We start from the raw sequence: 24,512 nt of genomic DNA, 5'->3' as shown, positions 1-24,512 counted from the left end.
ATGTACATGACAGGTTTTAAATTTTGTTCTCTACTTCCTTCCCACAGAAGAAAGAGAGAAATGATGCTAAGCATTCGAATGATTAAGTTAGATTGTGGGTGGAAGGCCCAAAGCCCACCAGCAAAATAGAGCTTCTGGACTGACTGAAAGTGAGCCAGGGATTGGGTCTAGTCCAAAGCACTCAGGTAGGCTGATCCCAAAGCAGTACTGGGTGTTCTGGGACAGCAGATATCATTCTCTTTGACCTGGGGGGCAGAGGAAGAGCTCCAGGCCTAGAAAGAAGCGTGGGGCCAAGCATGGTAAGGGGGATAAAGTGGGGAGGTTGCTTTCCCCAGCCAGCTCTGAGTGGTTTTCTTTGATTATACTCTCTTGTGGTGTGTGTGTGTGTGTGTGTGTGTGTGTGTGTGTGCAACTTTACCCTTGATAGCTCTGTTACGAGTCTTCTTCCTTGTGACAAACACCCAGAAAAGAAGGGAAAAAAGGGCTGGGTGACAGAACTGGGGACCATGAAGAAGAGGGACAGGGCCAGAGAGCTCACTAAGCTCAATTTTCTGACAAAGTTTCCAACTGAGTAGGAAGGAGAATCTGAGAAAGAGCAAACAACCCTAGGTAAGACTTGGAAAGGGACTGAGGCCCCAGAAAGTTGACATGACTAGCAAAGTTCCCACTCTAAGCGCCCTTCACACCAGGCATCCCACCCCCATATGTGGAAGACACATTAAAACGCTTGGTAACTAGCAAATAAATGTATCCCCAAATCTTCTGAGATGATATCAGGGAAAGGAGAGACTGGAGCAAGACAGAACTAGTCAGGGAAGACTTCCTGGAAGAATGGGAACTGGGGCAGTCCCAGGCAAAATCGAGAAGTAGCAAGAGTAGTAATCCAGCTTTCCTTGTCCCTATCTTTCTGCTCTTCTAGGACCCCCCTCCTCGTGAAATCTGCCCTAGATTGGACAGGGGCCCTAGCCTAATGGAATTTGTCTTCCCTGAAGGGATTAGCAAAGGGTCCTGCAAAGAGTAGGCGCTTAATAAATGTTTGTTAAATGAATGAATAAAAGCTTTTGGCAAATTCATCCACGATGCGCCACTCTTCTGAGGATTAAACTACATTGGCATTTCCCAAAAGCATCCTGGAAAGGGCAATGCTTAACCCACAGGAATGAAATGGTGATGGCAGAATTTACAACAATGGTGATAGGCCAGTGGAGGAAAGAAATGAGGTTGTGACCCTTCCCATGGTTTCTTTCAAATTCCATTCCACCCCAGTGGCCCCCCACCTATTTATTCCTACTTACTTCTTCTCTTGAGTTAGGCTAGGGGGTGGGTAATATAATAGAAAGGCACAAAACCAGCTAAGAAGGCATTCAGAGTCAGCAGATCAGGGTTGGAGCACTTCCTTTGGCACTAAGTCACTCTATGGCCTCCAGCAAATTATTTCCCTTTTCTGGGCTTCAATTTCCTTTCATGTTCAGTGAGAAGCTTGGTCTCTACTTTCTCTTCTAGCTCTAAGTGTCCGATCCTAGGATGATAAGGTTCTAACACTCTGAGTCTAGTATCCCCCAAAGTACAGCCCCTCCTTCAGATGCAGGACTCACCCCTCCCTCCTCAGCAAAGGGGACCTGCCTCAGGTTCCTTTGCCTACATGGCTAGAGAAGCAGAGGCTGGGGGCCACAGACCAGTGATGAGTGCAGTTTTACACACAGACTGAAGGGTAATATGTCATCTCAACAATGCCTTCCTCCTTCTCCTTCCATCCTTCTCTTCTTTCATCTACAATCTCCTTCCTCTAAACCAGTGCTTGGAAATCCTGAGGAACAAGACACCAAGCCAGAACCAAGCAAAGAAGCCACATATCAAACATAAACTGCCTGAAAGTGACATTAGGAGGACACTAGAGTCCTAAGCAATAGTTAGCCAATCCCAAACCCATCCCAGTCCTTGGCCTTGGCCAGCATCCTAGGGCCCAACACTCTAAACCAATATTCCAGAGGCAGATAACATGGCCTGATTCCCCAGACGGCTGATCTTTGACTTCAGAGGGACAGCAAAAAAGAAACATTGAGAAAGCAAAATTGCTCAGGAACTGAGGAGGCCCCTGGATCATCATTACCTTGTTGTTCCTGACTAGGATCTCACTCTTTGTCCAAGGTGATACAGCAGGTGATTCTGAGGATTGAGAAAGATATAGTCTGGGCTGGCACTAGGTGAGACCAAAGAGCATCCAATTCCCACCAGACCTGCAGGATCAAGACAGAAAGAGGGTGAGTCAGATAACCACTACAGAAATACCCTCTGAATCTACAAGTAGAGGGTAGAAAGGAGATTGGACTAGGAGCTATGAGATCTGGGTTTCTTCTAGTCTTTGTGTTGTGGCTGATTTGCTATGTGGCCTTAACTAAGTCACTTACCTGCACTGTCGATTCTTACACATCTATAAAATGAGGGAGGTCAAATTAGATAAAATTATCCATTTTTTCTATCATGGACCCCTTTTACCTTCTAATGAAGCCCATGAGTCCCTTCTTAGAATGCTTTAAAATGCATAAAAATACATAGGATTACAAAAGAAACAATTCTATTGATGTAGTCCGTCTATCTATCTATCTATCTATCTATCTATCTATCTATCTATCTATCTAAAACAAGTTCACAGACCCCAAGTTAAGAACCCCTGGATTAGATGGTCTTTAAGGTCCCTTTTGATTCTGATGATCATTCTATGCTGCAATGAACACCCACTAGGACCCTGGCCCTGTACTAGGCATTAAGGGAGAGACAAAGTTATATACACCAGGATCCCTTCTCTCTAGGAGCTCCAGACAGGCCAAGGAGAGAATACAGGGCAGCTGAATGTTGAGCACTGAATGAACCACTCCTCAACTTGTAACCTGATTCTCACAACCATCCCCCAACCCACAGACATACTTGCTCACCTATCCCCTTTGCCCTAGTCCAAAAGGCCACAGACCCAATCCCAGGGGCACAGTTGCATTCATTGGCTTAATATTTCTCCTTTTTTTTAACTTTAAATTATTTTAACTTTTAATTTAAATTCTAATTATCTCTTCCAGTTAAATGGTGTCAATCCCCTGCAGCCATAGCCCAGAAACAATCCAGAATAGGCCACTCCCCATTATTCAGGGCTTAATAACCCAATGTGTAGATTACCTAGACATCTAGTTTCCCCTTCCTGGGGTTAACTTCCCTCCATCATTATTAAGAGAACTTAGTAAGCCAAGCAAAGAGTTTCTGGAAGCATAGATTTAGAGCTGGAAAGGGCCTATAGTCCAATTCCCGAAATTTGAGGTCAAGATAGGTGAGATAATTTGCCCCAGATCACCCTGGTAGTAAAGGGGAGAGCTGGAATTTGAACCAAAATCCTGGGATGGCAGATCCAGTGCCCTTTGCACCACATCATGCTGGCCCCAGTCTACATCAGCACTTTGGGACTGGGGACTAGGGTGAGAGGGCCAAGAAGGAAAGAGGGCAGGGATCTCAGACAAAAATCAAGACTAGAACCAAATTTTGGCATAGATTTTATGTGTCTGGTTTTCCCTGTACCCAATACCTATCTAATTATAGTTTTCTACACGTCTTGTCCCTGTTTCCTTATCTCCACTCACATCACAGCCATCCCAGATCAGGTCGCATCACTTCTTGCCTGGACTATCTTAAGAGCCTATAAATCAGTCCTCCTGTCTCCAGTCTTGTCCCCACCCCCCACCCCCATCTCTATTCCCTCCTCCACATAGCCATCAAATTGGAATTCCTAAAGCGCAAATTGGACTGTGTGACTTCCCTGCTCCAGAAGCCTCATTGGCTCCCTATTACCCGAAGGGTGAAATCCAAACTCCTCTCTTTGACTTTTCAAGCCCATCACAATCCAGCTCCAACCTACCTTCCCTGGGTGACTTTACCTTGTTCCTCTCAAAGGCTTTTTTCCAGCCAAACTGGCCTTCTGATTGTTCACCTAACTCAGCACTCCATCTTCCACCTCAATGCCTTTGCATGGTCTGTCCCTGAAGCCTGGAATGTACTGGCCCCTCATCCTTGGAATTGCTAGCTCCTTTCAAGGTCGAGCTCCAACGCTGCCTCCTACCACAGGCCTCTCCCAATCCCTTGGGTCAGCTGGGCTCTTCCCCAGACCCCAGGAAATGACCGTATTCATTTATTTGTGTAAAAGTTTCCTCCCAGTAGAGTCTAAGTTCTTTAAGGGCAAAGACTGTTTTGTTTTTCACTTTTGACTGTCCCCAGAGCCAAGCATAGTACCTGGAAAGTTGTAAGAGGTTTAGTTCAGACCTGCAATTTCATAGGCATGATGAAAGTCCTTTTTATCAATATGGACCTTGGTCAATAAACATTTATTAAGTACCTACTATGTGCCAGGCATTGTGCTAGGTGCTGGGCATATAAAAAAAGGCAAAAGACAGCCCCTACCCTCAGAGGGATAACTAGGTGGCATGGTGCAGAGAGCACAAAGCCTGGAGTCAGGAGGGCTGAGTTCAAATCTGGTCTCAGAAATTACTAGCTCTGTGACCCTGCAAGTCACTTAAACCTGTTAGCCTCAGTTTCCTCATTTGTAAAAATGAGCTGGAGAAGGAAATAGAAACCATTCCAGTATCTTTGCCAAGAAAATCCCAAATGGGGTCACCAAAAGTTAGGCACGCTGATCAACAGCAACCCTTGAAAAGCTCACAATCTATTAAGAGAGACAACTTGCAAGCAAATGCATAGAAAGAAGCTATATATAGGAGAAACAGGAAATAATCAACAGAGGGGAGGTGTTAGAATTAAGAGGGAGTGGGAAAGATTTTCAGTAAAAGTTGGGATTGTAGATGGGCCTTGAAGGAAGCCCGCAGATGGGAGATAAGTGGCAAGATGTGAACCAGGTTCTCCTGCCTGAGTCTGAGCCCGCTCTCTTTCCCCTGCACCATCTTTAATGCTCAGTGAACTGTGTGATTGTGATCCAGAGAGGGTAACCCCAAGCCTTTTCTATTTCTTCCCTCCAATACGGGTCAGAGGCCAGAGCTAGGGCACTCAGATCTCCACCAGAGAAGCCACTTTCTCCAAGCATTGTGAAAACACAGGAATGCATGGAGTAATGCACATAAATACACACACACACAGTGTGTCACTGATTCACATACACACACAGTGTGTCACTGATTCACACACACACTCAATCCCAGAATAAAGCATGGAGTCACACTCTCACAGAGAGTAAGTCTCATACACTAATACAGCAGGCATTCGCACAGTCATGCACTCACACACACAACCAGACATACCCACACAGTAACAGTCACTCAATCACCAACAGTCACATTCATATTCACTGCCTCCCACACATTCAGTCGCATATTCGCCCTCTGCTGGCCTGTCCGTAGGCACTCTGGTTCAAACCATGTCTACCACAAGGAAGTCCAAATGACTTGGGTCTCCTCCTCTCAGTGACCTGGTCACTTGTAGCTATGTCATGCCTGAGGATATGTTGGGTAAAAAAAAGAACCCCCACACACACACACACACCACGCAGTCAGGTAGATACATGTATAATTTCACCATGTAGTATCTGCATGGATAAATTGCCCTGACACTTAAATCCCCAGCAGGATTCAAAGAGACAGGAGACAGACGCAGACAGAGGGAACTCAGAGTCACACTGGACACAGGGAATTGGGGCACAAAGAGATGGGACATGGAGCAGGCACAGAGACATGTAGGACAAACAGAGTGACAGTAGTCACGCAGGAACAGAAAGAATGCAGACACAGAAAAATGTATAGACTCTACCTAGAGCTAGATGTAGACACAGAAAGAGATTATACAGGGAGACCACCCCCCAAGAAAATTCACCTGAATGGTGGTGAGAAACTCCCTAGCCATAAATCTTTCCCTAGCCATACATCTTTCCCATTGCTGCCAGTCATGGGAGAAAGCCAGGGGAGGGAGAGGGGTGTGGAGGGGAAAGGAAAAGATAGATAACGATGGATCCTATTTCTCCACTCCCCACCAAAACTTAGAAATGCAAGGGGTTAAGCATGATGATGACTTCTGTGTGTGGGAGTAGATGGGTTCATTCTCTACACCCTTCCCCCCAACACATAATAGAAAGGCTGCTCATCAATCCAAATGTCCAGGGTTCCCTTCCAGAGGTCCTCTTTCGTCTGGTCCAGGATGAGCCCCAGATCTACGGTCCAGCTGAGATGGGGTGGAGGGCGGGGCACAACTGTCCCTTAAAATTCAAGAAAGGTGGTAATAGGAAGATGGGAGACAGGGACAGAGAAAGACAGTCTAGGGCACAGAAAGGAGAAAGAAATGGATGAAGGAAAAAAGGGACCCCAGGGGCAAGAGGATAAGAGATGTAGAAAGCAAGTAGTCAGCCAAATTAAGGCTCTTCTCCCTCTTTGTCCTGATGGGAAAAAGAGTCAGAAATAGCATAGGGAGGACATAATGTAGCTGGAAGGAGGGGAGAAGGAGAGGTACTAGGATGGAGTGGACATTGGAGGAAGGGTGGGAACACAAAAGAGGGCAGAGAAAGGAAGGGAAGCCGGAGAGGATAAGGGACAGAATGGTGGGTGGGACAAGGCAAGACCAAGCAACAAATTAACCAATGTGGCAGGAGAAACAACATAATGGTTGACAATGAATGAGAAGGCAATGGATAGGGGGGCATAAGTGAGGGTCAATGGATGTGGGATGACGGACAGAGGGACGTGGAAAGAGGATTACAGACTAGAGGACGGTGAATGAGGGACATCAAAATATTGGGATGATGGAACAGGGGGATGTTGGGAAGGGGACAATAGAGAAGAAAATGAATAGAGATGATGCTTTTTGGGGACAATGATGGGGGAGATGAATTTGGGATTCAATGAATGAGGGAATTATGGATGAGAAGACAAGCCTGGAAGACGAGAAATGGGGGTGGGGAGTGGGAAATGCCCGATGAAGCAGCTATCAAGCCCCTGGAGAGAGAGAGGTCTTCATCAGTCAAGGGAAGAGTGAAAGAGACACAAGGAGAGGTGCCAAGGAGAGACCCGACAACTGAGAAAGCCTGAAGAACAGTCACCGGGAAGGCAAAGCACCAGAAGGAGCCATCGGCTATAGTTTTCACTTGGTTCAGTTTCAGAAGGGACGCGAAACTCCCAAAGTCCAGAGCCAGGAGACAGCCTTGACTGCTCTGAAAAGACCCGAGTTCCTCTCCCAATCCCCAGTCCCGAAGGATGAAGGGCCCTTAGCCCTTCTCCCGGTTCCCTCCTACCTCCTCACCTTCCCGTAGCCAAGAAAGGGGGGTTACCTCTTCTGAGTGAGGAGTCTCTCCAGGTCCGATAGCCTTCGTCGCCTGCGAGAGCTCTGTCTCGGTCAACACGAGACGAAGTGGTCTTGGGAGAGCTCTCTGCTCTGAGGCTGGGGGTGGTCTCAGGTGTGAGGGGGCTTCTGCTGTCCGTTCTCACCGCCCCCTCACGATCTGGGACTGGGCGGGAGGGGATAGAGGAGGATTAGGGGTGGAGAGTCTTGCCTCCTAGTTCCGGGGGTGGAGAGAAAGTGGGGGATCTGTCTCTTAGTTCCAGGGGAGTCTCGCAGCCCCCCCAGCTCTCGGCGATCTGGAGAGGGGAGGGGGTGGGAGCGAGAGAGCGAAGTCTCTGGCTCTCCGCTTTGAGGAGTGTTGAGGCCCCTAGGGTGCGTCTCGGCGCTCTATGAGGGGGGCGGGAATCTCCCAGTCCTCTGGAACTTGGCGCTCTGGAGGTCGTGGGGAATCTTTCAGTTCTGGAGCCTGCTCCGCCCGTAAGTGGAGATCGCTGAGTTTCTAGGACGTCTCTACCTCGGGAGAGGGGGCTCTCTAGGTTCCCAGTGTGACTTCGCCCTGGGAGCGGAGGGATCGCCCAATCGTCTGGGGTCTCTCAGCCCTGGGAGTTGGGGTGGGGCGAGAACCTCTAGGTCCCTGGGGTCTCTCCGCCCCAGGAGCGGGGTGGATCACTCCGTCCAACGAGTTGCTTCCCTCGGAGAGTGCCTCGCTTCTGCTGGACGGAGGGGTGGCAGGCTATCTTTTGGCCCAGGCGTCTCTCGGTTGGGGGGGTGGGGAGGGAGAGGGGGAGAGGGGCGGGGGAGTGGATCCCTAGGGTGGTGAAGGGGTATCTCTTCTCTTCTGTTGGGAGGATCTCGCAGCCCCAGGATCCCCCTGCTCTGGGGGCCGTGGAGGTCCTCGATCGGTTCCGGGACCCGGACACCGCCGCTCCGGTCGCCTCTGGCTCCGAGTACCGTCACACAAGGAAGTGCGGAGTGAGGGGGGCGGGGCAGCCAAGACCTCACCCAGGTGCTGGGAACCCCGGCGGCCCGCCCAGTTCCGCCCAAAGCCTCCAAGGGCCGCCTCCGAGGCCGGCCTGGGGCCCGCCGCTCACCACACCCCTCCCCTCCTTCTCGCGTTCCTCCCCCAAGGTCTCCCTCCTTCCCTCTCTCCCTCCTGGCCGCTCCTTTCCCTCCGCCCCCCAAGCTGCAACTCTGCTGCCGCCCCGCCTCTATAGGCTGTGTTTCGTACTTTCTGTCTCTTGTAGAAGTGTGTGTGTGTGTGTGTGTGTCTGTGTGTGTGTCTGTGTGTGTCTGTGTGTGTGTCTGTGTGTGTCTGTGTGTCTGTGTGTGTGTCTATGTGTATGAGGATGAGTGTTCTATCTTCTGTCTCCTGTCAAGACCTAAGAAGTCTTGACTTTCACTCCTGCTTTCCCTGTATCTGTCCGCAGTCTCTGTGTGTCTCTGTTAAGTCTATCCTTACCCATTCCCCTCCATGTTTTTGTTTCTGTCAGTGTCTTTCTAGCTGTGTGTGAGTTTCCCCATATATCTATCTTTCTTTCCCCCTTCTTTTTCCTATGGCTGTCTCTGTCCTGTCTTCAGATCATAGCCTCATACATCTGTGAAAGACCTTAAGGATCTTTCTTCCCTTGTCTGTCTTTTTCTTTGAATATTTTTGTCTATGTGCCATTTCTTTTCGGTCGATCTCTTCTGCCTTCTACTCTCCTACCCCCATCCCCCGTCTCTCTGTGACTCTCTTACTAATCATTCTCTGTCTCTGTCTCTCTGTCTCTGTCCTTCTGTGTCTCTCTCTCTGTTTGTCTGTATCTCTGTCTGTCTGTCTCTCTCTCTCTTTCTCTCTCTGTCGCTCTCTCCCTCTCTGTCTCTCCAACCCCATCCCCTGCCTCCAGACACCCGCTCAGTGGGGGACAATCTATTCCCATCAGCTAGAAGATTGGGGGGAGGGGTCTTATCTCAATTTTGAGAATCTAGGGAGGGAATGAAGAGGGACCAAAGTTCTCTGTTCTTTGTTCCTCTTGCCTCCTGGCTGCCAAAAGACTTCCGAATCCACCACCTCAGTCTCAGAGATAAATACTCTAGCCTTCTCGGGTGGTCGTTCCTCCTCCCACCCCACAACCCTCCAAACTGTCCGATAGAATTCAAACTTAAACACAGTGATCCTGGGAGGAGCGGTGGAGACAAGAATGGTCGAGATTTTGTCCCAACTTTGAGCTGGGTGGGATTTTTGTCCATCCTTCAATTCCCACCTCCTCCATGAATCCTCTCTGATGAATCCAGTCCACGGTGAGCTGGGAATCACAAAATCATGGAATGTTAGAACTGGAAGGAACCTTGGAGAGCAGCCCAGTTATTTTACAAATGGGAAAAATGAGGCTCAGAGAGATGAAGTGACATGAGCAAGGACTCTTCTACCTGAGCTTTCACAACACTTCTGTATTTTACTTTATTGCGTCTCTTTGAGTGTCTATGTTGAGGAGCTAGACACAGTAAGTATTCAGTAATATGCTTATGTTCAATTGATTGAACAGAAACTAGGAGAAGGCAAAATACTGCCCAAAGAATGGGTGGCATCAGGCAGGAGTATCCAAGCCCATGTTTAAGCCACTGGCCCAGCTTGAGGCCCCAGCTTAGTGACATGGCAAGAAGGTTAAGGAAGGCCCAGGTATTATCCTAATTGTTTTGGGGGGTGGGGGTGGGGGTAGAGACCTCAGGTGGGCATAGGACTCAAACCTTATATGTAGTCATAAACCTCTGGGCTGATCTGCCTCAGACAGGGAAGGACAGAAACCCAGAGAAGGAAGGAAATGCCTACTCTGAATCAATCAGATCAACCCTGAGTAGGTTAGGCTGTGCAGAGGCTGAGACCTTCTGGGAAAGGGACTTCAAGGCAGGGTTTTCCCCCCAGTCTCTCCTCCTCTTGTTCCCTCTACCAAGTCACAGGCCTCTTGTCATTGAAGACAAATGCATGGCTGGAAAAATTCGAGGGTAATAGTGCTTGTCCCGGGATAACTATGACTCCTCTAGGAAAAAGTCTGGAATCTAACCTTTCCTAGGGATTGGGCTGGCCTGGAACCTCAAGGTCCCTCCCTGCTTCTCTCTCCTCCCTTTTTCTGTTTCATTTTCTCTTTTCCTTTTGATCTCTCCTGTTGGAATGCACTCTGGCTTCCTTACTTTCCCTGAGCTCTCTCCTAGCAACTGCAGCTTTACATCTCAGCAAGAGTTTACAAGGAATGGGTCACCTTCCCACTTCATTCATACCCCAGCCCCACCCCCTTCCTGCCTTGAATATCCCCGCTCCATGTATAGGGAAAACAGCTCTGACCTGGACTGTGAAGTTTTGTAAGTGACCCAATGTGGGGCTAGGGTTTCTTTGACTGCAACTTTTCCTTGGTTAATAGTACATATGGGATGTAGATCCCATAGGCCATTCCGAATAATCCATTAAGAAATGGGGTGACTGGATCTTTCAGCCTCTTTTGTCCATGGAGACTTTTAATATGAATCATTGACTTATTTTTCTCCAAGGATCTCTATCCTTGGTAGAGATCAAGAAGATTCCTGAGAGGACTCGAGTCTCGAGAGAGGCGTATTCTTTTGGAGGCAGAAGATTGGACAGGATGACCTTTGTAGTCATTTGACAACACTGGTCTTAGATCACAGGGTTTACATCCTTGCTCTGACATTTGACTTTGTGTCTCAGTTTTCTTGTCTATAAAATGAGGATAATATTTGCCTTACCAATTTCCTAGAGCTGTTGTGAGGCAAGCCCTCTAGAAATGGGAGCTATTTATTTAAATCATTGTCATTGTCATCATCAACATTCTCAATCAATATTTACTGAGCCCCTTTTAGGTGCAAGGGTCCAAAGATCCAGAAATAAGTAAAACCCATTCCCTGCCATCAAGAAGCTTATAAACGAAGGCAGACAACACAACCCATGTTCAAAGGGAGTTCGCGCTACTGGGAAGTCTATTGCAAGGATCAAATTAGAATTATAGTCAGTAAGTACATCAGTAGCTCAGAGGAGGAAGAACTCACTGATAGCTGGTTGGAGGTGATGAGGGAAGGCTTCATGAAGGAGGTGAGTCATCAGTAAAGCCTTGACAGGCAAAACTTAGATAAGTGGCGGGGCCAGGTGGGGGGGGAGGTAGAAGGATAGCGTGGATCTGTTGAAGGAACTAGATATTTTCATTTACCTTGGAGAAGAAAAGACTTGGGGGGACATGATAGCAATCCAAGTATTCTAAGATCTCTTATGGGGAAGAGATATTTAACTCATTCTGCTTGGCCCCAGAGAGTAAATTTAGGAGTAATGATTAGAAGTGGCAGAGAGGCAGATTTTAAGTCATTGTAAAAGAAAAACAAAAAAAAAAACAACAAAAAAACCCCTTCCTCACAATAAGAGCTATCCATAAGCAGAATCAGCTACCTTGGGAGTCACACCAAAGGCCTTCAAAGAGAGACTAGAGAGCCACTTGTCAAGGATATTCTATAGGGGGAGTCAGGAAGATCTGAATTCAAATCCTGCCTTAGATACTTACTAGCTATGTAACCCTGAGTAGGTCACTTCCCTCAGTCCCAATTTCCCTATGTGTAAAGTGAAGGGGTTGTACCTGATGGCCTCTGAGGTCCCTTCCAACTCAAAATCCATGATCCTATGATTCCTGTTCAGTTAGAGATTGGCCTAGATGACCTCTGAGGGCCCCAAAACATTTTGTGACTCTTTGGAGGGAGGCCATTAATAGAAGAGGACTGCATCACTACATCTTTTCTTTTGAGGTTGGGGGTGGGGAGTTGGAAGACAAGGGAAGAATGGGCTAGAAGAAGCACCCTGAAGAGGAAAGGGTTTTGGATTTGGAGTGAGGAGACCTCCTAGCTCTGCTACTTAGAACCTGTGAAATGATGGGCAAATCACAGAGTCTCAATTTCCTCATTTATAAAATGGGGATAGTAACATCTACCTTCAGAGGGTCATTGAGAGGATCAAATGACATCATAGGATCAGAGATTTAGATGTGGAAGGGATCTTAGAGTCCAACCCCATCATTTTACAGATGTGGAAACTGAGGCCCAAAGCACGTAGGTGACTGGCCCAAGGTCACATAGTAAGTAGCAGAGCTGAGATTCAAACCCAGGTCCTTTGACTCCAACCATTCTCTGCCCAACCACCTCCATTCCTGTATACTCCCCAGCCCCAGTGTACCACCACCACCGAGGTCCTGGACTAAGACAAGGTCAAGGTGTGAGGCAAAGGAAATGGGATTTAGAAGGGAGAAGCTGATGGGGCAGGTAGAGCAACCATGGATCCATCAACTCTACAGCTCTTCCTCCATGCCCCAGTGCTGAGTTGGACATATAAGAGATGTGAAAGTCTCCACGCAGTTCAACTTTCCACTTTGGAGCCAGAGAGCCAAGTGAATCCTGGTATAGTCCTCCCAAGTCAGCCTTGATTAACTCCAAGGTGAAGCTGGCAGGGTCAATCATTCTTCATCATTAGTTATTTCTGGGTCTCTTTCTGCTCCTTTTCTTTGTCTCTGTTCCTGTCTCAATCTCTGTCTCTATCCCTTTCTCTGACTTTTTCCATTCCAGTCCCTATGTCCAAGTGTCTGTTTTTCACTATATGTCTGTCTTTCTGTCCCTGTCCCTGTTGCACTTGGGGAAGAGGGGTGGTCAAGGATAAGACAGCTAGTGCACCAGGACTGGGATGTTCCCAGAGCCTGTGCCAAGATGATAGCATTGGGGGAATCAGATAGCGAGAGGGCCATGATTTGGACAGTCTGTCAACTCTGAGAAGGGACCTCTGTGAAGAAAGGGTTAACCAGAGTGAGACCCAGATTAAATCCACAATGAGAGAAGAAGGTCTCTGCTGAATTAGACACTGGAAAGAGAAGCAGATACTTTTTGTAACTTGAAATGATGCCTCATATTTGACCCTAAGCCAACCTGATAGTAATCTCCCCAGACATAATACTGAGACTAAATAAAGATGGGTGGTTGAGGGGAGCAAAGGGAGAGGCCTTGGCTGACGGATAAATAAAATAAAACAAGCTACTCAAGATCACAAAACTCAAATCTACCCCAAAAGAGGCATCTGGAACCAGAATGGGGTCAGAGTGTGCAGATTTGATTGTAGTACTGTTTCTGCAGCTAGTGCATTGTATGACCAGGGGAAGGTTTTTTTCATTTCTCTGGGCCTCTACTCCCCAGTTGTTAAAAGAGAAGGTCCAACTGGAAGGTCTCTTCAGAGTCCCTCCCAAATCTTATATTTTATGATTCAATGAACCGACAAGAAAGATAGAGCGGACACTTGGGGGAGGATTTCCTGACAGTGGGAGGTTTGGGTCCTTGGAAAGCAAGTCTGAGATTCTCCTTTCCAGGAGAGCTCTTAGCTCAAGATACCCTGCATACTGCCAACCCTCAACTTGGGTTCCTTCATATCCACTTTGTATGTTTCTTGCATATACCTATAAATGCACACATTGCCTCTCACTATTGAATGAAAATTCTTTTAAGGTCAGAGAATGACTACTCTTTGACTCCCACTCCCCAAACAGTGCCTGGCACATGGTATGTCCTTAATAAATGTTTGTTGATTGATTGTCCAGCCCAAAGGCAGGGGGCTATATAGAGCCCTCTCTACGTTTGGCCCTAGCCCATTTGCTTCCTTATAACCTTGAATTTCTGGAAATCTCTGTGCTTTCCTCCTAAGAACGAAAAGTTTGATTAGAGTAAGAAAGGGGACAGGATTATTCACTGGGACTTTTCTTCTTATCAGAAAATGATCTTTCACTCACACACAGCAGTTGCCCAGGCATTATCTCTCTTTGGCCCAAGACTGGCTTCTAGGTTCCTTCCTCCCTCACCCAGGAGTTATGCTGGGGACAAAGGTCTGTCATATTAAAAAGGAGCTGGGGATCTCCAGGGCGGATCCTGACATAGTTACCAGTCCTGCCCTCTCCCTTTCCCTCCACAAACGCGCTCTGGTCCTGATGACTCACTGCTGAACCAGGCCAGGCTTGGGGGTGACTTCACAGTAGCAGAAACACCCATTTCTCTTTCACCCAACCCTGCCCCCTCTGTTCTTCCATCCCCTCGTAGTTTCTGTCACTGCCTCTCCCCTTCTGCCTCTGCCTCAGTCCATCTCCCTCCTGTCACTGTCTCTGCCCCTCCCAGTCTTGCCCTCTGGTCCCCTAAAGAGAGGCAGACACACAGTCAGACCCACAGAACAAAGAATTCTGGAGCCAGAATGAAACTTCCATGATTTCATCTGCTCATGAGAGGCTGGTGGAAAGATCACTGGACTTCTGCCAGCTGGGTCACTTTGGACAGGTCAACATCTCTAAGGCTCATTTCCTCATCTCAAAAATGAGGGCCATAATGTTTGTCCTAGTCACTTTAAGAAAACTGCTCATTAAACATATGTAGATTTAAGTGATGATGATGGAGAGGAAGAAGTAACAAGATCACAAATCTTGATCTCCACCTCAGTAGCCAACTAGTCCAGCCCCTCCTCCCCTTCCCCAGCCTGTTTCCCATGACTTAGAGGTGGGATTTGAACCTGGGTCTTCTGATTCCTGAGTTAGAATTCATTCCCCCTCTGCCTCTATGAATTTGTCTAACTCTAGCAAAAGATCTAAGACTAGGACCAAAATTTACACAAAGGCATAATGGTACAGTGTAAAGGACCATAGACTTGGGGTCAAGAGTCCTGGGTTCCAGCAACGCTGCTGGGGTCGAAATTTAAAGTGACAGATCAAAGAAAAAGGAAGCAGATCTATGTGTACAAAAATATTTATAGCAGCTCTTTTGGGGTGACAATTCGAAATCAAAGGGATGCTCATTAATTGGGGAATGGCTGAACAAGTTGTAGAATATGATTGTGATGGAATACTATTGTGTTGTGGGAAAAAGGGTGGTGGTTTTAGAAAAACATGGCAAGAACTATATGAACTGATGCAGGGTGCAGTGAGAAGAACCGGGAGATTATTGTGCGCAGTAATAGCAATGTTGTAATGACGATCAACTGTGAAAGGCTTGGCCACTATGATCAATATAATGATGCAAGATAATTCCAAATGACTCATGATGAAAAAATGGTACCTACTTCCAGAGAGACAACCGATGAACTTTGAATGCAGATTGAAATCTAACTTTCTCACTTTATTTTTCTTGGGGTTTTTTTTAAAATAAGGCTAAGATGGAAATGTTTTAGGTGATTTCACATGTATAATTGATACCATATTGCTTACCTTCTCAGTGGGCTGGGAGGAGGGAGAGAATTCGGGCATCAAAAATTAAAGAAAAAGTTTAAAATAAATATTGTTCGTCCCAGCTGTTACTGACTCACTGAGTAAATCTGGGCAAATTACTTCTCTTCGGGTGCCTCAATTTCTTTATCTATAAAATGGAGACAATTAATTCCTGGCCTGCCTCCCTCACGGGGCTGTTGTGAAGATCGAATAAAATTATGCATACGAAAAAGTTTTGGAAACTCTCTGGGGATACATAGATGTGAGACCTGTGTTATGCATGCAGACAGACATGCATGCATAGAGACAGACACACGGATGCGCGCGCGCGGGCACACACACACACACACACACACACACACACACACACACACACAAACACTCCGAAGTCCCGCGCTAAATTAAGAGAGGCATCCAAAGCCCTCCCCTGGGGCCCAAAGAGCCCCCCGCCCCCAGCGCCCATTGGAGGCTATTTTTAGCCCAAGGCGAGGGAGTGGCCCGAATCCTTCTAGGTGACGCAACCAGTCGGAGCTATAAAGGCTAGGGCGCTATTCCTGGGCCAGTACCTGAGGGTTTTAGACATTGCCGGCTTCTCACCTGTAGCATGCGGGGCGAGGAGGAAGGAGTGGGGCGCCCCTTGGAGACCCTGGGTTCTGGGAGGGCTGAACAGGGCCAGAGACACCACCTCTTCTCCCCTCCAGGCCACTGAGCTCCGACCTGGTTGAATTTAAAGTGACAGATCTCGAGAGGGACAGAGACAGAGGCAGAGAGTCTGAGAGGCAGAGAGAGTGGGAGACAGAGACATGGAGCCCTAGAGGAAGAGAGCCAGGAATCCAAAGGAGATAGAAGGAAAGATGGAGAAAGTGAAAGATCTTCCCTCCACTCCCACCTCTCTCCTTCCTCCTTTCCTTCTTCCTCTCAGTAGTCTCGGATCTCAGGCTCAGACCCACGTTCTTCAAAGGACATTAAGGAAGATAAGGGAGGAATAAGGCCTGGGATCTGTGGAAGGAAGAGAAAGTAGGTGCAGGAAAGCATAAGCAGCCCTGCTTTTGGAGGGGAGCCAAGGTGATGGGACAGTTCCCTCCTTGGAACCTCCTTCCCTCATTCCCACCCTTTCTGTTCCCAGTGTGGACACTTTCTGATTCCTGGAGAGGGACCTGAGATCAAAGGTCACTAGGCCTGGGGGTAGGAGGCCAACAGGCTGCTTCTGGGCTACAGTGGGGGAAGGAAGGACAGGTGCAGAGACAAGTCTCTCTAGTTTTTCAGAATTGTTCAGGAAACAGACATCACAATTTCTTAGTCATTTTATGCAAGTTCTGCAATCTAACCTCCATCCCTGAGCTGATGATCACTTGCCTTGCAAGCGATAATGGGGGTGTGGGGAGGAAGGAGAAGTGTTGCTAAAGACAGTGGAGGAGGTTATAGGGTTCAGTTTAGGGGCCCATTTAATCAGATTTAATCGGCTCTGTCATTCAAGAGTCATTTAGACTTTTCAGAGTACTTCCCTATACATTATTTTAATTGGCTCTTTTAAGACTAACAGGACAGGATAGGTATTTTTTACCCTCATTTTACACATGAGGAAACTGAGACCCAAAAACATTAGGACCTAAATTACATTGTTAATTAGGTGTCGAGGCTGGATTAGAATCCAGGACTTTCAATCCAATGTGGAGATTTGTTCAGGATATCTGAGTTTGTTTCTTTTTCTGATATTTACCAGCAAGTCACTTAAACTCTGAGTTTTATTTTCTTAATCTATAAAAATGTGTAAACTATGTAAACATAACATTTGGACTACTTAAGTCACAGATATGAAGAAAGATGTTTGTAAAATGACCAAATTTGAGAGCCAACTTAGATGTCTGCCCCAGGGAGATAATGTCATTAGAGATGGGGCCACTGGTGCCCATCATGATTACCCATGACAGCATCTTCAGGCCCATCTCCAGAAATTAAAACTTGTTGGAACTTGGAGGCTAGACTCTCAATATTGACTTTGTCCTATTTCCTGGACATTGGGGCAGAGATGGGTTGGGTGGAGTTAGGATGGTAGACTAGATGACTTGGGGTCAGACGGGACCTGGATATCTCCCTTCTCTGGGGAAAACTGAAGGGGTCTGCTTTGGGGAAGCTATGAGGCACAGTGGGAAAACTTGAGTGAGAAAAACTTGAGTTCAATCTTACCTCAGATGCTACCTTTGTGACCCTGGTCAAGTCACTTAACCACCGTCTGCCTCAGTTTCTTCATCTGTTAATTGGAAACAATAATAACACGTATCCTCCAGATGGTTGTGAGGATCAAATGAAATAATATTTGTAAATTGTTTTTTTTCTAAGTTGAAAATGTTACAGAAAGGCTACTGGCATTGTTGTTGAGGGCTATTCTAAGGTAGAGGTAGTAGTCTGGATTTCACAAAGTATTCAGCAGCTCTGGCTCCTAGTGATAAAGCTAGTATACTCAGCCTGGGTGGGCCATCCCCTGCCTGACCTTCCTCCTTGTCACATCCTCCCCAACCCAAATGGCTTAGGCCAGGCAGGTTTTTCACCATTTAGAGTCCCAGGAGTCAAGATTGTTAGATCTGAAAGGGATTTTAGAGTTTAACAAGGTCAGCCTCCTCATTTGAGCTTCTAAGGCACCCCAGAGATCTCCTGGGGAGGTATAAAACCTTGAGAGACAATGGGATGCCCAGGGATGAGAGAACAGAGTGGTATCTTTCTCAAGCGGAGCTCATAGGACTGAGTACTTCTGCCCCCAAGCAATGCCAGTAGAGTCAGGCACAGAAGTTGCTACAAGACACCTAAATTGTTGTGGGGTTCCCTGAGGATTTTGAGGTCATCCTCCTCAGGGCCTCCCAGTCTATCAAGCCTGTTCAAAGTCACAAAGGGTTAAATGGCCACATACTTTCAGTCTCAAATATAGATGGAAATGGCTGTTTGTGTGTTTGTGTGTGAGAAAGAGGCAGGCAATACTGAGTTGGCCTGAGTGTCTATGGGAGCTCCAAGCAAGCCTGCACACTCACCTCCTTCAAGAAGACTTCTCTGATTAAACCCTGCTCTAAGGGCCTCATTCCAAGCTCTGTTTGTAACCTGTGGTTTAGCATTTTTTGCACACAGGTTAGAAAGTTTTCTTGAGCCTTTTTTTTGGGGGGGGGGGTAGTCCCTTCAGCTGCTTCCTCTCCCAGCTCTGAGCATGGTTCAACAAGGATGGAGCCAGAGATTAGAGCTGTGATTTCATTGATAAAGGAAACTTCCTTTACCAAAGCAGGTTGGAGCCTTCTCTGTAACTTAGAGTCTCAGAGTTTCCCAAGGTCCTGAGAAGCTAAGTGACTTGTCCAGGTTCCCACAGCTAGTATTTAACTGAGGCAAGACTGGAACTCAGGTTTTCCTGGCTTTCAAGACCATTAATTCTGTCTTGTAAGTCTCTCCCAATATTGAATATGCTCATTCCAATCTGCTCAGTAGTATCCATGGCAGCTCAGTTTTTTATAATGATTTACAAGATATAAAGCTAAAGGGCTTTCCTGCAACAACCTTGTGAGGAGGATGGGACAGTGCCCCCCGCCCCCCGCCATTCACCTATGGGGAAGGGTCCTCACAAGCTAGAGTCAAAAGAGCAGCCTTCCTTCTCCCTACCCCCAGCCAAGGCTCTGCCTAGTTCTAGTTCATGCCAGGAGATGGGGGAAGTTCTCTCTAGGGATGGTGGGGAGGGAGAATGAAGCAGAGCCCTGAGGGTTTCCCTTCCAACATTCAGGGAGAACTAAACTGGAGACTTCTCCAGAGCAGTATGGGTGTGGAGGAGCAATGAGTTTGCTGGGCTTGGGACAAGAAAGGGCAGACAAAATCTGTTGTGGAGGGAGTAGAGTCACTCACTCCTACCAACACTCATGCAACTGTAAGGGTCAAGGATCTGCCCGACCCCTGCCCACTAGGGCTGCCCTCAAACCACCCCACCTCCTGGCCCAGCAGGTTCCTAACAAGTCAAGAGAGTATACGGCCACAAATAACAGGGTCTGTGGCCAGATCCATGGATTCTCAGCCAGCCAGTGCCAGGCAGCCTAGCTGAAGAACTGGGGCCAGAAGCCTGTGGAGGGCAAAGAAATCCATTATTATATGCCTGGCCTGATACTAGGGCAGACCGCTTAGGGTCTGTTGTTCCAGTGCAGTAAGTGGAGATGGGAATATGAGCCTTGGAGCCACCCGCCCCACCACCCAGTTCCAGGAGGGAGACAGCTCTGCTCTCAGGGAGCCCTCAATTTGTGGGGAGAAAGTCCTAAACTCAGAGAGCCTGCAGTTTGAGGGAGGAGACACAGGGAGCTCCCCACACACTCTAAACAAGGAAGAGCAGCAGGGCTCAGGACATCTGGAAAGAATATGGAGATGGGATCAAATATCTTTCTCTGTCTCTCAAAGGTTTGGACCTGTCTCTGATTTCCCTGCCCCCTCAGCTTTTCCCCTTTCTTGAAGTTGCTCCCAAGCCAAGGTCTCCACTGCGTTCCTTGGTCTCTATCTCTGGTTGTCTTCACACGGGCTCAGCTTCTACTCCTTCCTTCATTTATTCATACAACAAACTTTTATTCAGTGCCTATGAGGTGAAAGACACAGGTCTAGGTGGAGGGAATCTAAAGACCAAAATAAAATAATTCTGGCCCTCAAAGGGCTTATATTCTACTAGAGGATTTAACATTTATGTAGATAACTAAATAGAAAATGCATATATACAAAATAATTACAAGAGCGGCAACCAGAGAATGAGGAAAAGCCTTGAATGGGGGTATCCTAAGAAGCAAAAGTGATGAAAGAGAACATTTCAGGGATGAAGACCACTCTGCCAAAACACAGGGGCAGGGAATGGAAATGCTGCGTATAGGGAGCAGCTACTAAGTGGGCTGATTTGCCTGGAACACAGAGTTCCAGGTGGTGAATGAAGAGAAGCAATTTGAAATGACTGGAAAGGTCGGCAGGTGGGAGGGAGATTGTTAGGGCACTTTAAATGACAGTATTGGAAAGATCACTGGACTTGGGGAGGTGAGATGTGTGTGACTCTGAGCAAAGCTCTTTACTCCCAGGAGCCCCTGTTTCCTTATCTGTAAAACAGAGATGCTAATACTGATAGTACTTACCTCATAGGGCTGCTATGAGGATTAAATAAGATAATGCATATAAAGTGCTTTGCAATCCTTATAACCCTATAAAAAACAGTGACGATGCTGATGGTCATAATGTTGTTATCCCTGCCCCTCCCTTCACCCCAGGAGCGTTCAGACCTTAAGAAGTGGAGCCTGGAGAGGGTAAGACTAACCTCAAAGGAATAATAGTCCACTTCTATAAGTCTCTTGTCATTATAAAAGGCTTTGACATCTATTATCTCATTCCACACTCATAACAGCCCTATGAGGTAGACAGGCAGGGCTGATTATTTCTATTTCCTCCAATCAAGAATCCAGAACTGGAAGGGACTTTTTTAGAAGAGATCTAGCCCAAACCCCTCATTTTCTAAATGAAGAAATCAAGGCTTTGAGAGGTGGTAGGTAAGCAAAACCAGGATTCAGACTCAGGTTCTGTGACTCCAAGGTCAATACTGTATAACAGTACCTTTCAGATTGACCCAGAAGCCAAGACCAGAGAGCAGGGGAAGAGCCTGAGGTGGAAGTCAGGAAAGGGGTTCTCTTCTAGGTCTATCCTGTGATACATGTATTTGGCAAGTCTCTTCCCATCTTTGGGCTTTCACTTCCCCATAGGTAAAAATGAGGGGGAGCCACCCTGGGTCTCAGTTTCCCCATCTGTAAAAATCTCTATGATCTCTATGATCCTGTATAGTCTGATGTTCTAGAATTCTGACACTCTAACACTCCCAAGGTTACATAGAAGGTTAATAGCAGGATGAGGAGGCTGGAAACAGCAGAGCCTAAACTCCAGGCCCCTTGGTTTCAGGGCCAAGCCACCTGCTGAGCAGTTGGATGAGGGGAGGGAGGATGTATATCCACCCAGTTTCAAAGCCTCAGATTTGGGTTTTTCCTAGACTGTGCCAAAGTTCAGAGGACCCAGATTTGGTATGATACCATGGTCTAGAACCCAGGAAAAAGACTCAGTAAGAGCTCTGAGTTTGTCCCCACTTTCTCCCTGGAACCTCATTTTTCAAACTGGGGCTTATATCTGGACCCACCTCCTCAGGGAAGCCTTTAGGGATCCCTCCTAGTTGCTAGTACTCTTTTCCCTCTGCAAATTAGCTGGTTTATTTCCATGTTTACATGGAAAGCAGGGGTTGTTTTTCATTGTATCCCTAGAACTTGGCCAGGTACCTTGCTCACCCTTGGTGATAACAAAACTAATATTTGTTGGACTGAATTGCGTTGAATTCTCTGGTACACCATAGGCACTTAAACTTCCTTGATTGACAGTAACTGGTAACTGAGTCTGCTTGGAGATGGGGGGGAGGGGAGAGGCAGGACCAGAGCAGTTCATGGTGTATGGCACCACAAAGTGGGTCTTGGTTAAATGGAATCCCTCTGGGAAAGGGAAAGGAAACTTCTGGTCTTAGGACTATAACATTGGGAAATTCAGGAGTCTTTTCACTCTTCCTAAGGACTTCTCTCCCTCCCAATCTTGGAGTAGGCTCAGGCTCCCACTCCTGAGATGGTTACTTTCAAATTCAGACTATCCCTATCTTGCTGCACTAGGGATGGAATCACATCCATCTTAAGCATTCCCCCTGTTCACAGGATCTATAGCTCTAATCAATAGATACTTCTGTTCCACCTACTCCCCTTGACTAAGTGTTGCTTCCTCCAAGTCCTATGGAGGCCCCTCCATTAATCTAAATGAATTCCTAGACATGAAAAGAAAACATTCAATCCACTCCAAGGAAGAGAATGGAATGGAAGCAGAGGGGAAGAGGGGGAAAGGAAAAGCAGAGGACGGGAGGGAAAGAAAGGATACTGGAGAGGAGGGGAAGGGGAGTTGCTGAGGTCAGTGTCCCTTAGGGTCCCAGCATTCCTGCAGGAGGAGGAGGAGGAGGAGGAGAGAGGGAGAGAGAGGGAGAGAGAGAGAGAGAGAGAGAGAGAGAGAGAGAGAGAGAGGTGTGTGTGTGTGTGTGTGTGTGTGTGTGTGTGTGTGTCTTCCTATAAGTAACTGAAACTACCAGGGGATTAACTGGTGATAGCTCATAATGAGAGCAGGGTCAGACTATGCTAATGAGATTCTAGTCTGAGAATATGATTGGTAGGTATTAACCAATGCAGAGTGAAAAGAGTAAAACCAAAAGAATTATAACACAATAACTACAATAACGTAAAAGAAAGTTATACTGAAATGGTGCCAAATGCTGATTAATTACAATAACCAATCTCGGTCCCCAGAAAAAAGAGGATAAAATATACTTCACTCCTTTTAATTGAGAGGCAAGGGATGATGGGTGTGGCATGTTTGCCTACACTATCACATAGGGTTGCTTTGTTGTTTGGATTTTGCTCTGATTTTTCTGGGTTATAAAGGAGATTTCAGTGGCCAGAGTTTATGTTGGGGATTAAGGAGAAAAAGGCATAAATAATAACAGGTATAGGCATCTTTTGAGAATCAAGGGGAAGGGGGAGTGATATGTATGTAGAAACTCTCCTACTCTCCTGGCAGGTCTCCCAGTAGTCAGCTACCCTAAGTTCAAGTATTGTGTGGGTCCACTTCCCCTCAAACTAAAGCTTCCGTTAATATTGTTTACCTTTAATAGCTAGCCAGAGGACAGAATTTATTTAAAGGAAAGAAATTCACTTAAATAGCTTGGTAAGAAAAGTAACTCAAGAACTTTTCCCCATAAAGCTAGGGTACACTCTTCCCAAAATATATACGGCATCATTGAGATGAGCAGACACACATAGAGAACACATATGAAGAGGCCCCAGTACAGGGAAGTCGTACGGTCTCCACTGTCTTCAGTTTATAGTTCAGCTGAACTATTGACTATTATGTTCCTCAAGGAACAGCGGATGCTAGCTTAAAGTCAATGTGTTTAGGAGAAAAACATGAAAACCTTTGCCCTAAAATTGGAGGGGGAGAGTGTTCCCTGTTGTGTTCTCTCAGAGTCTTCAGTATGGAGACTTTTCCTTTCCCCAGCAAGAAAGCCTCAGCCCTAGTGATCAAAGATTAGAGTCCTCAGAGAGAGCTAATGAAAATAAATTACTCTTTTCTTTGGATTCCTCTTTTTAATCCAGGCCTTGAGTTATCATCAGAGACATCATCTTAACTTATAGTGAACATCTGACATATTTCCCAATTTTCAACCTCCGAATGCTGGGTTATAAACCAGGCAACAGTTATTTGCCTAATAACTGCCAAACAGCTCTCTGATTTGAGTTCCCTCATTTTCAAAACCCCTGGCTCAGAGTGAATGTAAACATTAACTGTTTCTCTTTTGGTCAGCAACCCTGAGGGTCTTCCCCTCCCAGTCTGATTTTTTTTTTTTTTATTAAAGAGGTCATCTCTTGACTCAACTTCTTAAAGAGGCCTATTCACTGAATGGGTGTTGCCTCACTCAAAGTGAGAACCTGGAAAGACCCTAGCTTAAAAGGGCCAAGGTCTCCCACTGCCTCCTAGGCCTTCTCCAGTTATCCTGATCCATATCTTGCCACTCAACCCCGATGTCTCTGGGGGAGAAAGTGAAGCTGGTGACTTTGCACAGCCCCCCCTCGCTCAAATCAAAGTCAATTGCAAGTCACGTCATCATCTCCCAGATGTCATGGTCCTTTTCTAGAACAAAGGACAAACCACACAAACTCCTAAGCCTCTTCTCTTTTCTCAAGTAAAAGAGTCTGAGAGGGATATCATAGCTCAGCTGCCTTCCTGATCCCTTCAAATGCAGATTTGGCCAAAGTCTGAAAAGGGCTTTCCCAATCCTCCCATTGCTCTCCCCTACCCCCCACCCACCATCCACATGTACGTGTATATTTTAGTGAATGAAGGACA

At 46.8% G+C, this 24,512-nt stretch overlaps 1 protein-coding gene across 3 annotated transcripts in view; it reads right to left on the bottom strand.

Moving 5' to 3' along the window:
* Positions 1-24,512, bottom strand: part of PRKCD (protein kinase C delta) — a 107,477-nt gene that overhangs the window by 48,765 nt on the left and 34,200 nt on the right. The window contains exons 1-2 of one of the 3 annotated variants that reach the window (XM_036738917.1): positions 7,273-8,100; positions 2,111-2,237 (exon numbers count right to left, since the gene is read on the bottom strand). The gene's annotated coding sequence lies outside the window, so the exon portion shown is untranslated. Of the gene's footprint in view, positions 1-2,110; positions 2,238-7,272; positions 8,101-24,512 lie in introns of those variants that run through there. The other 2 variants (XM_036738916.1, XM_036738918.1) reach the window with 2 other exon arrangements.

Source organism: Trichosurus vulpecula, chromosome 9, assembly GCF_011100635.1.
Source record: "Trichosurus vulpecula isolate mTriVul1 chromosome 9, mTriVul1.pri, whole genome shotgun sequence".
NCBI classification, from domain to species: domain Eukaryota; kingdom Metazoa; phylum Chordata; class Mammalia; order Diprotodontia; family Phalangeridae; genus Trichosurus; species Trichosurus vulpecula.
Note: the sequence above shows the minus strand (reverse complement) of the source record. Positions and strands in the feature narration are given on the sequence as shown.